Source organism: Castanea sativa, chromosome 7 (assembly GCF_040712315.1).
Source record: "Castanea sativa cultivar Marrone di Chiusa Pesio chromosome 7, ASM4071231v1".
Classification (NCBI taxonomy): Eukaryota; Viridiplantae; Streptophyta; class Magnoliopsida; order Fagales; family Fagaceae; genus Castanea; species Castanea sativa.
Window position 1 is genome coordinate 38,741,947 of NC_134019.1, and position 14,330 is coordinate 38,756,276.

The 14,330-nt window shown below is 43.2% G+C and overlaps 1 pseudogene; it reads left to right on the forward strand.

The window, feature by feature from the left end:
* Window positions 1-537: 537 nt before the first annotated feature.
* Window positions 538-12,557, forward strand: LOC142644426 (cytochrome P450 84A1-like; annotated as a pseudogene).
* The last annotated feature ends 1,773 nt before the right edge of the window (window positions 12,558-14,330 follow it).

The window sequence follows — 14,330 nt, forward strand, 5'->3', positions numbered from 1 at the left end:
TGTAACACTCTTTAATCGCCAATTCATAAAATCTCAATCCCAAAGCCATGGAATCCCCTGTACAAAATTTCTTTATTATTAGTATAGTAGAAAAATAAAATCATTATTAATGTAGTAGGAAAATAAAATCATTACCAAAGGAACACATGTCATCATCGCTGGATGCATATATGCACATTTCTAGCTAAAATGTCAGCTTAATAGCAAAACAACACCAATAATAATAAATACACCAAAAGCAACCCATTTCCATGTTAGACAAATGGCAAGGATAGTTTGCATGATTGACATATAACATATTGTAGTGGTTAGTACATAAATTTTTGAATAAAGTGACCACTTTCACATGGTTGTCAGCCACACTTAACAAAACACAGCTTGTGTATAATCGATTACGAAGAAGAAAGAAGAAGAAGAAGGGATTGCTTATTTATCTTCTTTCTACTTCTTTATATATAAGAGATTTCTTATTTTTCCCTCATTTGTAAGTTCTTTTACACTCTTTTATCTCCAAATCATAGTCCCTATCCCAAAGCCATGGAATCCCCAATACAAAATTCAGCCATGTTTTTCTTTCTTCTCTCTTTGTTATGTTTCATGGTTTTCTTGTTTCAGCTATCTAGAAAACTCTCTTCTTACCCACCAGGCCCAAAAGGGCTACCCATCATCGGCAACATGTCGATGACGGCCCAATTGACTCACCGTGGGCTAGCCCAGCTTGCTAAGCAATATGGTGGGCTCATCCATCTCAAAATAGGCCTGCTACACATGGTGGTCGTATTTCCTCCAGGCCCAAGATAGTGTCTTCGCGAACCGATCCTCAAGCTTCGTAGCTACATACCTAAGCTATAATCGGGCCGACATGTCCTTCGCCAATTACGGCCCATTTTGGCGTCAAATGCGTAAGATAAGTGTCATGAAGCTCTTTAGCCGAAAACGAGTCGAGACTTGGGACTCTGTAGGAGACGAGATCAACAAGATGGTCCATAACGTTGCTACCAAAACTGGGTCACCCATTGATCTCTCTAAGGTGGCTTCAAGTCTTACAAGCCACATTACCTATAAGGCAGCGTTTGGTACCAACTCACGTGAAGGAGAAGAGGGCCAATTTGAAACCATTTTGCAAGAATTCTCGAAGCTTTTCGCGGAGTTTAATGTTGCGGATTTTATACCGTGGTTGAGTTGGATATATACAAAAGATTTAAAGAAAAGATTGGTTACTGTAAGAAGGGCACTTGACGTCTTCATTGATAAGGTCATCGATGAACACTTGGCCAAAAAGAGAAACAAGAATAGCAAGGATGAGAATGGAGCTGCAGCTACAGATATGGTGGATGAACTAGTACGTTTCCTTGATGAAGGTGCTGATCATGAGAACAACAAGTCCACGGACTCGCTATATACCTTTAAGCTCAATGGAGATAACATCAAAGGTCTTATCATGGTAAGTGATGGTACTGACGAATACATAACTGACGAGGATAATTATAGACGAAGTTGCCTTCACGGACGAACATGACCAGTATCCGCGTCATCAAAAAGAATTAATGCCATTCAATGCTGCCAATAAAGCTCCAACCGTTACAAGACCAGTTGGACGAACCGACGGGAACGCATTAAAGTCCATAACTCCACCAGAGGCGTTATCAGGGAGTCATTAACACTCCAACGGCTACAATCCCCAAGGGTATATAAAACCCTCACAACACCAATACAAGGTACATAAAAAAACAACATCACCACCTGAATCATTTTTTCTGGTATTTCAATCATTATCTTCTTCGATACTGACTTTATCATCGGAGGCGTTGTGGCAGGCACCACACCGGTGACCACTTGAGTGAATTCCTGCTCCCGCAGGTTCGTGAGAGTACTTTCAGGAGCCTTCTGGACGAGTCCAAGCAAATCAACGAGATACTGCTTCATCAGTTTGGCGCCGTCTGTGGGAACGACTTTGTCATACAACGAGAACGCAGTTCCTACCAGCTCCAGATGGAATCCAACCAGGACTCAGCGGCCTTGGCACAGCAAGTCCGGAATCTTGCAGCCACCGTCGAAGAACTTACAAGACAGAATCAGGAGATGAGACAGAGGTTACAGCAAGAAGAAAACCGGTCAAGAGCTGTTCAAGAAGACGAAGGGGATAGCCATGGGAGGAGCGACCGACGGAGAACGATAACCCCAGAAGAGCAGCATTCCGACATCCTCCAAGAGATGAGGAAGGAGATGGATGAATTAAGAAACGCCATCAAAGAGAAGGCGATCGAAGCCCGGATAAAATGGTCAGAGCGACGGACTCTCCTTTTACCATGGCAGTCCTAGAAAGACCGGTACCAGCGAAATTTCGGCTACCTCAGCTTGAGCCTTTTGACGGGCTCAAGGACCCCCAAGATCACCTTAACACCTTTAAGACGACCTTAGGCCTTCAACAGCCCCCTGACGAGATCATGTGTCGCTCATTCCCAACTACGCTGAAGGGAGCTGGACGAGAGTGGTTCACGAGATTGCCCACTTCGTCCATCGATAACTTTGAGCAGTTAAGTAGTGCTTTCCTGCGCCATTTCGTCGGGGGGCAACGACCCAAAAGACCAGCGGATCATCTACTCACTATTAAGCAAGGAGAGAGGGAGACCTTGCGATCGTATGTAAAACGCTTCACTCGGGAGGCCCTAGAGGTGGACGATGCAGACGATAAGGTCCAGCTGACGACATTTAAGGCAGGGCTTAAGTCTAGAGAATTCGTCGTCTCGTTAGCGAAGAATCCGCCCCGGACGATGGCAGAGATGTTATTGAAAGCTCAAAAGTACATGAACGCTGAGGACGCACTGGCAGCCATCGTAGACGAGGGGAAGCTAAAGACGGAAGGAAGGAAGGAAGGAAGGAAGACGAACGCAGGGGACAAAAGAGGGAGCGTCCGAGCCGTCGGAGAGGTGACACCGACAGACGGAAAGACGAGAAAGCTTCACGACCGGTAAAATTCACACCCCTAATTATGCCTGTTGACAAAATTTTGACACAGATCCAGGATCAACACCACCTAAAGTGGCCAAAGCCCTTGCACTCGTCACCAAGTGTACGGGACAAGAGCAAATACTGCCGATTCCACAAGGACCACGGCCATTACACAGAAGATTGCCGAGATCTGAGGGGACAGATAGAAGAACTGATACAGAAAGGAAAACTTCAGAAGTTTGTCAAGAAAAGGGAATCCAGCAGGTTCAGGGAGGGCGACACGAGCCAACGAGAGCCCTCGTCCAAAAACGAGAGTCGCCGATCTCAACCACAAGAAGTAATTGGAGAGATAAGCACGATAGCAGGAGGACCTTTCATGGGGGGGTCGTACAGGTCCCTCAAGAAAACATACCAGAGACAAGTAAACAGTGTCCACATGGAACCCCCGTTGAAACATAGACGGACGAACCAAGATATATTCTTCAGTGAAGAGGACGCGAGGGGAGTCAGGCAGCCCCATAACGACCCTCTGGTGATAGCACTCACAATTGAAGGGTTCAATACTAAAAGGATCCTCATCGACAACGGTAGCTCTGCAGACATTATGTACCTATCGGCCTTCCAACAATTGAAACTAGGTCCTGGAAAATTGCGTCCGTTTGAGTCCCCCCTCGTCAGCTTTAGCGGTGACCGGGTATACCCCAAGGGCATTGTGACACTAAAAGTCACGATAGGCGCCTACCCGAAGCAGCAGACCCGTCATCTGGACTTCCTGGTTGTAGACTGCCCCTCTTCGTACAATGTGATCATTGGAAGGCCCACGCTCAACCAATGGAGGGCAGCAACGTCCACCTACTGCCTCAAGATAAAATTCCCGACTGAAGAAGGTGTCGGTGAGGTAAAAGGAGATCAAGTCTTAGCCAGAGAGTGCTATCAAGCCGTGTTGGCTGCAGGAGAAAACCACACATGGACGATTGAAAGAGAAAAAGAAGACAACATGGAAGCCCTAGAAACGGTAGAACTCGTTGAGGGGGAAAGCTCGAAGGTGACGAGAATAGGTACAACTACAAGCCCCGAGATGAGGGATGAGCTCGTCCGTTTCCTTAAAGTAAATTTGGACGTATTTGCATGGAGTCACGAAGATATGTCGGGCATACCATGCCAGGTAATCCAGCACGAGTTGAAGACAGATCCTGAGAAGAAACCCGTCCAGCAGAAACGACGGGTCTTTGCCCCCGAACGAAACCAAGCAATCATGGAAGAAGTCAACAGGTTGTTGCAAGCAGACTTCATCCGAGAAGTTTATTATCCCGAATGGCTGGCCAACGTCGTGTTAGTGAAGAAAGCAAATGGAAAATGGAGAATGTGTGTAGACTTCACGGACCTAAACAAAGCCTGCCCAAAAGATAGTTTTCCCCTGCCGAGGATAGATCAGTTGGTAGACTCTACGGCTGGACATAAATTACTAACATTCATGGACGCATTTTCAGGTTACAACCAGATAAAGATGGCTGAGGAAGATCAGGAAAAAACCGCATTCATCACGAGCCAAGGACTCTACTGCTATAAGGTAATGCCCTTCGGACTGAAGAACGCAGGAGCAACGTACCAAAGATTGGTGAACAAGATGTTCAACAAGCAAATTGGAAGAAATATGGAAGTGTATGTGGACGATATGCTCGTCAAGAGCAAAGAAGAGTTGACTCACCTGGACGACCTGGGAGAGACATTTAATACCCTCCGAAGATACCAGATGAAGCTCAACCCTAGTAAGTGTGTTTTTGGGGTAGTTTCGGGAAAGTTCTTAGGGTTCATGGTATCCCAAAGGGGAATAGAAGCAAATCTGGAGAAGGTGCAAGCGATACTCGACATGGCATCCCCCAAAACCATCAAAGATGTCCAAAAGCTCACGGGAAGAATAACTGCACTGAATAGGTTTGTCTCTAAAGCGACAGACAAATGCCTCCCATTTTTCAAAACGTTGAAGCAAGCGTTCGCCTGGACTGACGAGTGTGAGGCAGCTTTTCAAGAACTCAAGCGCTACTTAAGCAGCCCGCCCGTCTTGAGTCCCTCAAAAGCAGGAGAGAACCTTTATTTATACCTGGCGGCCTCATCCACAGCCGTCAGTGCTGCCTTAATCCGAGAAGAAGACAAGAAGCAGCTCCCAGTTTATTATGTCAGCCAAGCCTTCCAAGGAGTAGAGGCCAAATGCCCCAGGATTGAGAAGATTGTCTTCGCCCTAATAGTGGCTTCGCGAAAGCTACGACCATACTTCGAAGCACACCCTATCCTTGTAATGACGGATCAACCCATCAGGAAATCCATGAGCAAACCTGAAGCAGCTGGGAGAATGGTCCAGTGGGCAATCGAACTCAGCCAGTTCGACATCGAATACCATCCCAGAACGGCCATCAAGGCACAAGCTCTAGCAAACTTTATAGCAGAATTCACCCTCCCAGACGATGGTGACGGCATGGACGAGACGGAACAGTGGACGATTCAGACTGACGGATCGTCAGCCCGAAAGAGGGGAGGAGTAGGGATTATTATAAACACCCCCAATGGAGAAAAACTCCAATATGGAGTCCAATTAAAATTCCCGGCAACCAACAACGAGGCTGAATACGAAGGCATACTGACGGGACTAAGACTTGGCAGTGCTCTCGGGATTAAGAACTTGCTCATTCAGAGTGACTCGAAACTAGCGATAGGGCAGATCAGGGAAGAGTATGAGGCGAAGGAAGAAAGGATGCAGAAGTACCTCAAGTTGGTCAGGCATCTAGCTCGTGGGTTCGACAAGTTGAATTTCGTCAGGATCCCGAGAAGCCAAAATGCAGAGGCAGACGAGGTCGCCAAGATGGCCTCGTCTATAGAAGAACCAACGAACAAGGAGATTCTCATGGAGATTCAGAAATACCCTAGCATCGAGGAAGTCCCGGTATTCCCCATCCAGAACACGGGTGGTTGGATGGAACCGATCGTCTCATATCTTCAAGACGGACATCTCCCTCATGACTCAATGGAGGCCAGGAAGATTAAAGCAAGGGCGGCCAGATTCACAATTTTGAATGATACCTTATACAAAAGAGGATTCTCCTTGCCTTATTTGAAGTGTCTCGACGAGGAAGAAGCTAAGTACGTCCTCCACGAAGTCCACGAAGGGATTTGCGGGGACCACGCCGGGCCCAGATCCTTGGTAAGTAAGGTTATTAGAGCAGGGTATTTCTGGCCAACTATGCAGGAAGACGCTATGGAGCTCGTCAAGAGGTGCGATAAGTGCCAGAGGTTCGGGAACGTCCAGAGGCTGCCAGCAGAGAAGATGACAACGATTACCTCCCCCTGGCCATTCGCACAATGGGGGATCGATATCGTCGGTCCGTTACCCCTGGGAAAAGGACAAGTACGATTCTTGCTCGTCGCTATCGACTACTTCACTAAATGGGTTGAAGCAGAAGCAATAGCAACGATCACAGAGGCAAGAATCCGTAGCTTCGTGTGGAGAAACATAATTTGCAGGTTCGGGATCCCGCAAACGATCATTTCAGACAATGGCCGACAGTTCGACAGCCAGGGATTTAGAGACTTTTGCTCGGGACTGGGTATCAAGAATAAGTTCTCGTCGCCTGGGCACCCACAGTCTAACGGACAGACGGAGGTAACTAATCGAACACTGCTCAAGATCATAAAAGCACGACTAGACGAAGCTAAGGGCGCGTGGCCAGAAGAATTGCCCAATGTCTTGTGGGCCTACAGGACGACAGCAAGAACCCCCACGGGAGAGACGCCTTTCAGGCTCACTTATGGCACTGAAGCAGTAATCCCAGTCGAGGTGGGTATGACCAGCACCCGGCGAGAAGTCTTCCGCGAGGAGAACAACGACGACCAGCTTCGAATCAATTTGGATTGCTTAGACGAGGTAAGGGACAAAGCCTCGAACATGACGATGAAGTACCAGCGTAAGATGACTGAATACTACAACAAAAGGGTCAGGCTCAGAAGACTAGAAATTAGCGATCTCGTCTTACGTAAAGTGACGACTGCAACTAGAGACCCCGTCCACGGAAAACTTGGCCCCACATGGGAAGGACCTTACAAGGTCGTGCACTACTCCCGACAAGGCAGCTATCACTTGGAGACCCTGGACGGACAAAAACTCCCGCGACCTTGGAACATAGAAAACTTGAAGAAGTACCACCAACAGACATAGATCAAGAATGTACTAATTACTGAAAATTAATAAAATGATGATTCAAATGATGTGCTCATACAGGTACCAAGTATCGGAGAGTTAAAAAAAAAATGTCTAAATAATAAGATTCCGCATAGACGGATGTACATTACTGACGAAGACAAAAGCAAAGAACTTTTGTCTAAGTAATAAGATTCCGCATCGACGGATGTACATTACTGACGAAGACAAAAGCAAAGAACTTTTGTCTAAGTAATAAGATTCCGCATAGACGGATGTACATTACTGACGAAGACAAAAGCAAAGAACTTTTGTCTAAGTAATAAGATTCCGCATCGACGGATGTATATTACTGACGAAGACAAAAGCAAAGAACTTTTGTCTAAGTAATAAGATTCCGCATCGACGGATGTACATTACTGACGAAGACAAAAGCAAAGAACTTTTGTCTAAAGATTCCTCATCGACGGATGTACATTACTAACGAAGACAAAAGCAAAGAACTTTTGTCTAAGTAATAAGATCCCGCATAGACAGAAGTATATTACTGACGAATACAAAAGCCAAGAACTTTTGTCTAAGTAATGAGGTTCCGCGTAGACGGAGACATATCACTGACGAAGACTAAAGTAAAAAAAAAAAAAACGCCTAAGTACAGGAGAAGGCTTAAGTGATAATTCTCCCATCCAGTGGGCGAACATTACTGACGGATACAGAAAAAATTTTTTATAGCAGAATGTATCCAAGTAGATGTAATATTATAAAAGCCCAAAACCTGAGGCCATTGTTCAAAAAAAAAAAAAGAACCCATAAACACTGGGCTAGAAATACACATGAAAATTTCTAATTGTCCAAGAAATTGAGCCTGAAAAACATGTCAGGCACCTCAAAAAAATACATATAATAAAAACTTTTTAATGACAGGTTCAGACCTCCAGGTCGGCATCGTCTCCAGCTGGGGCATCGAGGGCAGGGGCATCGCTGACGGGAGCATCAGGAACGTCCTCAGGAGCTTCGGCGGCGGCGGCTAGGGCAGCCTCGTCAGCAGAGATCTCCTTGTCGACCTCCTCCATATCCAGCGCCTCCAAATCCACCCCGGAAGGATGCTTGATGCAATACCTCCTCAAGAGCTCAAACCCCTTAAAGTACCAGCTGAAGAGCACAGAGTTGTACTCTTCAGTCTGCTGGAAGCCCTCGATGGCCCTAGAGGCGACGACCTTGATTTTTTCCTTCGCGGCTGCGAGCTGCTCGTCCTTTTCCAGAACCAGCTGCTGTTCAACCTTAAGATCGTCGCCCAGCTTTTTGACCTCGTCCTTGTATTGGTGAACATCCTCCATCGCGGTTATCAGTTCCCTCTTCAGCCTTGAGTTCTCCATCTCCAGGACTTTGATCCGAGAAAGCGAAGACTCGACCTTGGCCTCCTGAGCTTGATACTCCGCTGAAAAATGGACGGCCTCCCCCAACACCTAAAAAAAAAAAAAAAAAAGGAGGCATGCAAAAGAATAAATAAGAAAGAGAGAGGCATATGTGTAAAGGCGTCATGAGAAACAAACGATTTACCTGGACGAGTTTATGGATATGACGACCCATCAACTCAGCTGGAGTCGAACCTGAAAGCACCTTCAGGTCCTCGGCATTCACTACCCCACGAGCCCGATCCGTCGCCAACTTCTCGTCATCCCAAATAGTGGACGACCCGGCGGCATCCTTTTCTTTATCCGATGTGCGAGGCCTCTTGGAAGCAGGTGTCGGAATTTCTTCTACCGAAGTGGCCGGAGAAGCCATCCTCGTCGTCTCGGCACCCGAAACCACGGGTGTGGCCGAGACCGTCAGAGTAACGGAAGCAACCTTGCCCTTCACTCGAACCACCTTCTTCCCAAGGCTCGACAAGGGTTCGTCTTTCTTGGACCTCATTTTTTCATACATGCCCTTGTTGAATTTCGTCGTCATCTCTGCAAAAGGGAAAAATTTGTAAGAGAAAGAGTAAATTGAACAAGTACAGCCTCAGGGTCAAGACCGACGAACTTAGAAGCTTACTCTTCTTTCCCTCGATATCAAGGCTTCGTAAGACGTAGGGAGACGGATCGGGGCCGAGGTTGTAGAAAGCGAGTGTCCTCGGGTCTACCAAGTCGTCCCAATTGTCAATGGATTGGGAATAAGTGATGGCCGCCTCAACGCGCTCCTTGTACCTGCTTTTCAACTTCGGTCTTCGTTTAGCTGCACGAGGACGAAGGAAATTAGCAACAATCACCCAAAAATATATATATATACATACGTAAAAAAAAAAAAAAAGGGGCGAGAAAGAAGACTGACGCACCTAAGGTCGGGGTTCCCCACCGACGAAGCAACCTGGGGATCTCACCCCAGTCCTGGCTGGAGGGAGTCTCAAAATTGTCCCCAGACACAAACACATATCTGGACTTCCAGTACCTGAAGGACGAAGGTAAGCCCTTGACGATCCTGGTTCTTCTCTCCCAAGGTACTAGCTCGTAATACCCGTACTCTTTGGACTCTTTTAGACGGTATAAATATACGAGCTCGTTTACCTTAATCATATCCCCGTTAGCGGCCAACCATATTTCCATACAGTTGACCACTATTCTCCACGAATTGGGCATAAGCTGCCCGGGGGCAATCCCCAGATATGCCAGGAGCTCCATCACAAATGGGTGGACGGGGAGCCTAAGTCCACAAGTGAAAGCGGCCTCATAGAAGCACACTTCACCGGGGAAAAACGAGCAAGCCCTGTCGTCGTCAGTGGGGCGACGAACACGAACCCGCTCTGGGAATTGAAATCTATCCCTAAACCGACTGACGGCGTCGGAATCTAATCCGCACGGCTCCACAAGGGCATGGAAAGCCCTAACCTCTCTAAAAGTCGAGACGGCCGTATCTCCCTCCATATGATCGTCGCTAGACGACAACCCAGTATCGAGGTCACTAGACCTAACCTCTGACATCAACTTAAGCTTCTTCACCAAATCTTCAAACCAATCGACGGACTCTCGGAGCAATGGGAATAAATCACCCAAAACAACACCTAAACTGCTACCCTCAGAAACAAAGCCCCTCAAATTGGGGAAAGCACCTAATGACCCTCCTAAGCGAGCAAAAAGAAAAGAAATTGAAGGACAGGTTTCCCTAACCTCTAAATTACTGACCATGAACTTCCAGTCTACAAAGAAGAATACTAAGATTCCCACAGAAAGAAGGGAGAAACAAACAGGGAGAACCACAAAAAAAAAAAAAAACAAACAAAAATCAGATACTTGCAAAGAAAAAAAGAAAAAAGAGAGAGATTGAAGAAGCTTACCTCGAAGAAAGCAAGGAGCCCAACAGCCAAGAGCCAAAAAGGAGCAAAGAAACGTACGAGGAGGATGCTTAGAGGAGAAAAACTGGAGTTTGGAAGGAAATGAAAAAGTAAAGTGCAGAGAAATGAGTTTAAAAGCCAAAATAGAAGTGAAAACCGAAAATCGGCGGGAAACCCAAGGGTCAGTCCCTTTCCAACCACATCACGCCACGTGGCCACGACCCACGTAACGCCGCCATAACGCATTCAATGCAGCACGAAATCCTAAAGGACAAAAAAAAAAAAAACTGTTCGGCTTCCACGATCGTCACTGACGACCATAAAGCCCGGGGGCATCTGATGGTACTAACGAATACATAACTGACGAGGATAATTATAGACGAAGTTGCCTTCACGGACGAACATGACCAGTATCCGCGTCATCAAAAAGAATTAATGACATTCAATGCTGCCAATAAAGCTCCAACCGTTACAAGACCAGCTGGACGAACCGACGGGAACGCATTAAAGTCCATAACTCCACCAGAGGCGTTATCAGGGAGTCATTAACACTCCAACGGCTACAATCCCCAAGGGTATATAAAACCCTCACAACACCAATACAAGGTACATAAAAAAACAACATCACCACCTGAATCATTTTTTCTGGTATTTCAATCATTATCTTCTTCGATACTGACTTTATCATCGGAGGCGTTGTGGCAGGCACCACACCGGTGACCACTTGAGTGAATTCCTGCTCCCGCAGGTTCGTCAGAGTACTTTCAGGAGCCTTCTGGACTAGTCCAAGCAAATCAACGAGATACTGCTTCATCAGATACTATAAAAGTAATTAACAATTTTTTTTTATTTACTTATAAAGCATCAATTATATATATATTATTAAAATTGATAATAATTTCAACATTTTTTAATACCGTAGGGAATTTGGATTAAGAGTGGTTGTAGAACCACAAATTATTTCACAATTTTTTTATCACAACTCTAATATGACAGATTATCAACAGTTGCTTATCACTTACATAGAGAATTACTATTTTTTTTTTCACTCCTCATACTTGACCACATCATAGTGGTAAGAAGTTGTGAAATAATTTGTAATTAGATTTTTTTTTTTTTATTAACAAAAGTGATATTAATTAACAAGAGATAAGAGGAGTGTAAGGATGCGAATTATACTTGATCATAGGAAAATGTTAAAATTGCTATCAATTTATTAAAAAAGGCTTATAATTAACTAACAATGAATGTGATTGTAGCTACTTAAACAACATAATAATAAAAATTTCTCAAAAAAAAAAAAAACAACATAATAAATAAATGTTAAATTTTTTTTTTTTTGTGTGTGATTAATAATACATTTGCAAAAGCTTATTTAGTAAAATTCAGTGTATCTCTCACATCACTTCTTATCATAAATTGTATACGTATGTGGATGGATGATAAAAGTAAGATTTATTGGTTGTCTATATTATTACACAGGATATAATGATTGGTGGAACTGAAACTGTTGCTTCAGTGATTGAGTGGGCGATGACAGAGCTAATGAAGAACCCAGAAGAGCTCAAGAAGGTTCAAGCAGAGCTCTCAAATGTTGTAGGCTTGTGCCGTAGAGTCCAAGACTCCGACCTCGAAAACCTCACGTATCTCAAGTGCACACTCAAAGAAACTCTCCGTCTCCACCCTCCAATCCCTCTCGTCTTCCATGAGACCGCCAAGGATACCATGTTAGCCGGGTATTCGATCCCAGCTCGCTGGCGCGTGGTGATCAACACGTGGGCTATTGGGCGGGACAAGACAGCGTGGGATGAGCCAAATGCATTCAAGCCCTCAAGGTTTTTGGAACCCGGTGCTAAGGACTTTAAGGGAAATGATTTTGAGTTTATTCCATTTGGGTCAGGAAGGAGGTCTTGCCCAGGCATGCAACTAGGGATTTATGTATTAGAGAAGAGTGTGGCTGAGCTTGTACATTGTTTTGCTTGGGAGTTACATGGGGGGATGAAGGGTAGTGAGATTGATATGAGTGATAATTTTGGACTCACTACTCCAAAAGCTGTTCCTCTTGTTCTAGTGCCGAGTTATCGCCTAGAGTGTGCACTTGGATAGGTGAAATAACAAGAATGAAGATGTGGTTTGATTGGGTTAATGATCAAAATATAATAAATAAAAAGACAATTTTTTGTTAGTTTTTCTTAATCCATTTTGCTTAAAATATAACGATATAATTATATTCCAAAAAAATGTGAGGCTTTATATTACTTACGTCCCATTTGATAATGACAAATAAATTATATTAAACAAACATTTAGTGGTGTAAAAGGCCAAGAGATAAAATACACCTTTATTATAGGGTTTTTTTTTTTTTTTTTTTTAAATTGTAAATTTTATTCCTAGGCTAATTTTTTGACTCATAATATATTGTTGCTTGGGCTGCTCTACAACTTGAGCTCAAAGTCATTATCAAATTAGATAACATGTTCAAGTTTAGTTAATTTTTTTCATATCAAACCAGCTCGAACTTGTATATGAGCTACTTGATTAACTCGAACTTGTATATAAGCTAACTTGATTAACTTATCATTTTTCCACATAAACACTATGACTAGAAGATTTTACCCCTTCACAAATCTACATTAATACTTAATAACAAAATTATGCTTGAAATTACATTGTTTGGGTTATTTAATTGAATAGAATGATTTTTGTTTATAAACTTATAAAAATTAGACTCACCAATCCTTTATTGTTAAAAAATTTATATAATTTTATCACTATATGGACTATTTAAATTATCAATAAGTTCTTTCTCAAAAAAAAAAAAAATCAATAAGTTATATGTAATAATTATATATCTTATTCATTTATTTACAATTTTATTTAATCCAATCTCAAATTTATATATAAGTATATTTTAAATATTTATACATACATATAATATTATATATACATTAATAGAGTTTTATATTCATGAGCATTCACAATCATATTATTATATTTGAGCTCGAGTTTAATAATTGAGTCTACACTTAGTTTTGACTCATTTGTTTAATAAACAAGTATATATAAATCCAAACTATTTACAAACAATTTGGTTCATTTATAGTCTTATGCCCTAGGTTTTCCTTAGACTTGATTAAATATCTATTAATGTTATCAATTAATTCATATACATGCATCCTTGGTTGTGATATGATTTTCATTCCTTCAAGTATGTACCCAAGCATAAACGGTCAAGGGTACATGAATGAAACCAAGCCATTTCCCAAAGAGAGGTGCTACGTCCACAACATTTTTACAACATTTTTACAACATTTTTACAACAAATCATAGGTGGTTAGTTGTTATTGGTTCAAATTTGAACCTAACACTAAGATTACTTTTTTGCCCCAACAATAACAAACAGTAACATCCTGCCACCTATGATTTGTTGTAAAAATGTTGTAAAAATGTTGTGGACATATCATTTCTCTTTCCCAAAACTATGAGATCTGTGAGCTTGGACCACAGGAGAAAAGGGTTTTGCATGGGTCCAGCAGATTTTCCTGGAGCTTTCTTTGTGTTGTCAATTGCTTTTGCTTCAGCTGATTTGACCAAGAAGATGATACAAAGTAGCTTCATTGAAGAACACAATATAGGGTTGTGCCTTTTCTTTTCTCCAGAAGTTGAAGAACACAATATAGGGCTGTGTCCAAGGTTGTCAAAATTGGGATCCTACGTAAGATCGTAGGAGGTAGGTGGAATCGTAGATCGTAGGATCGAATCGTGGATCATAAAATCTTACATTATTTGAGAAAAAAAAAAACAAAAAATACACATTGATATGTTAAATAATCGCATGCATTATACATTCATTGATATAATTACCATATATCACTACAT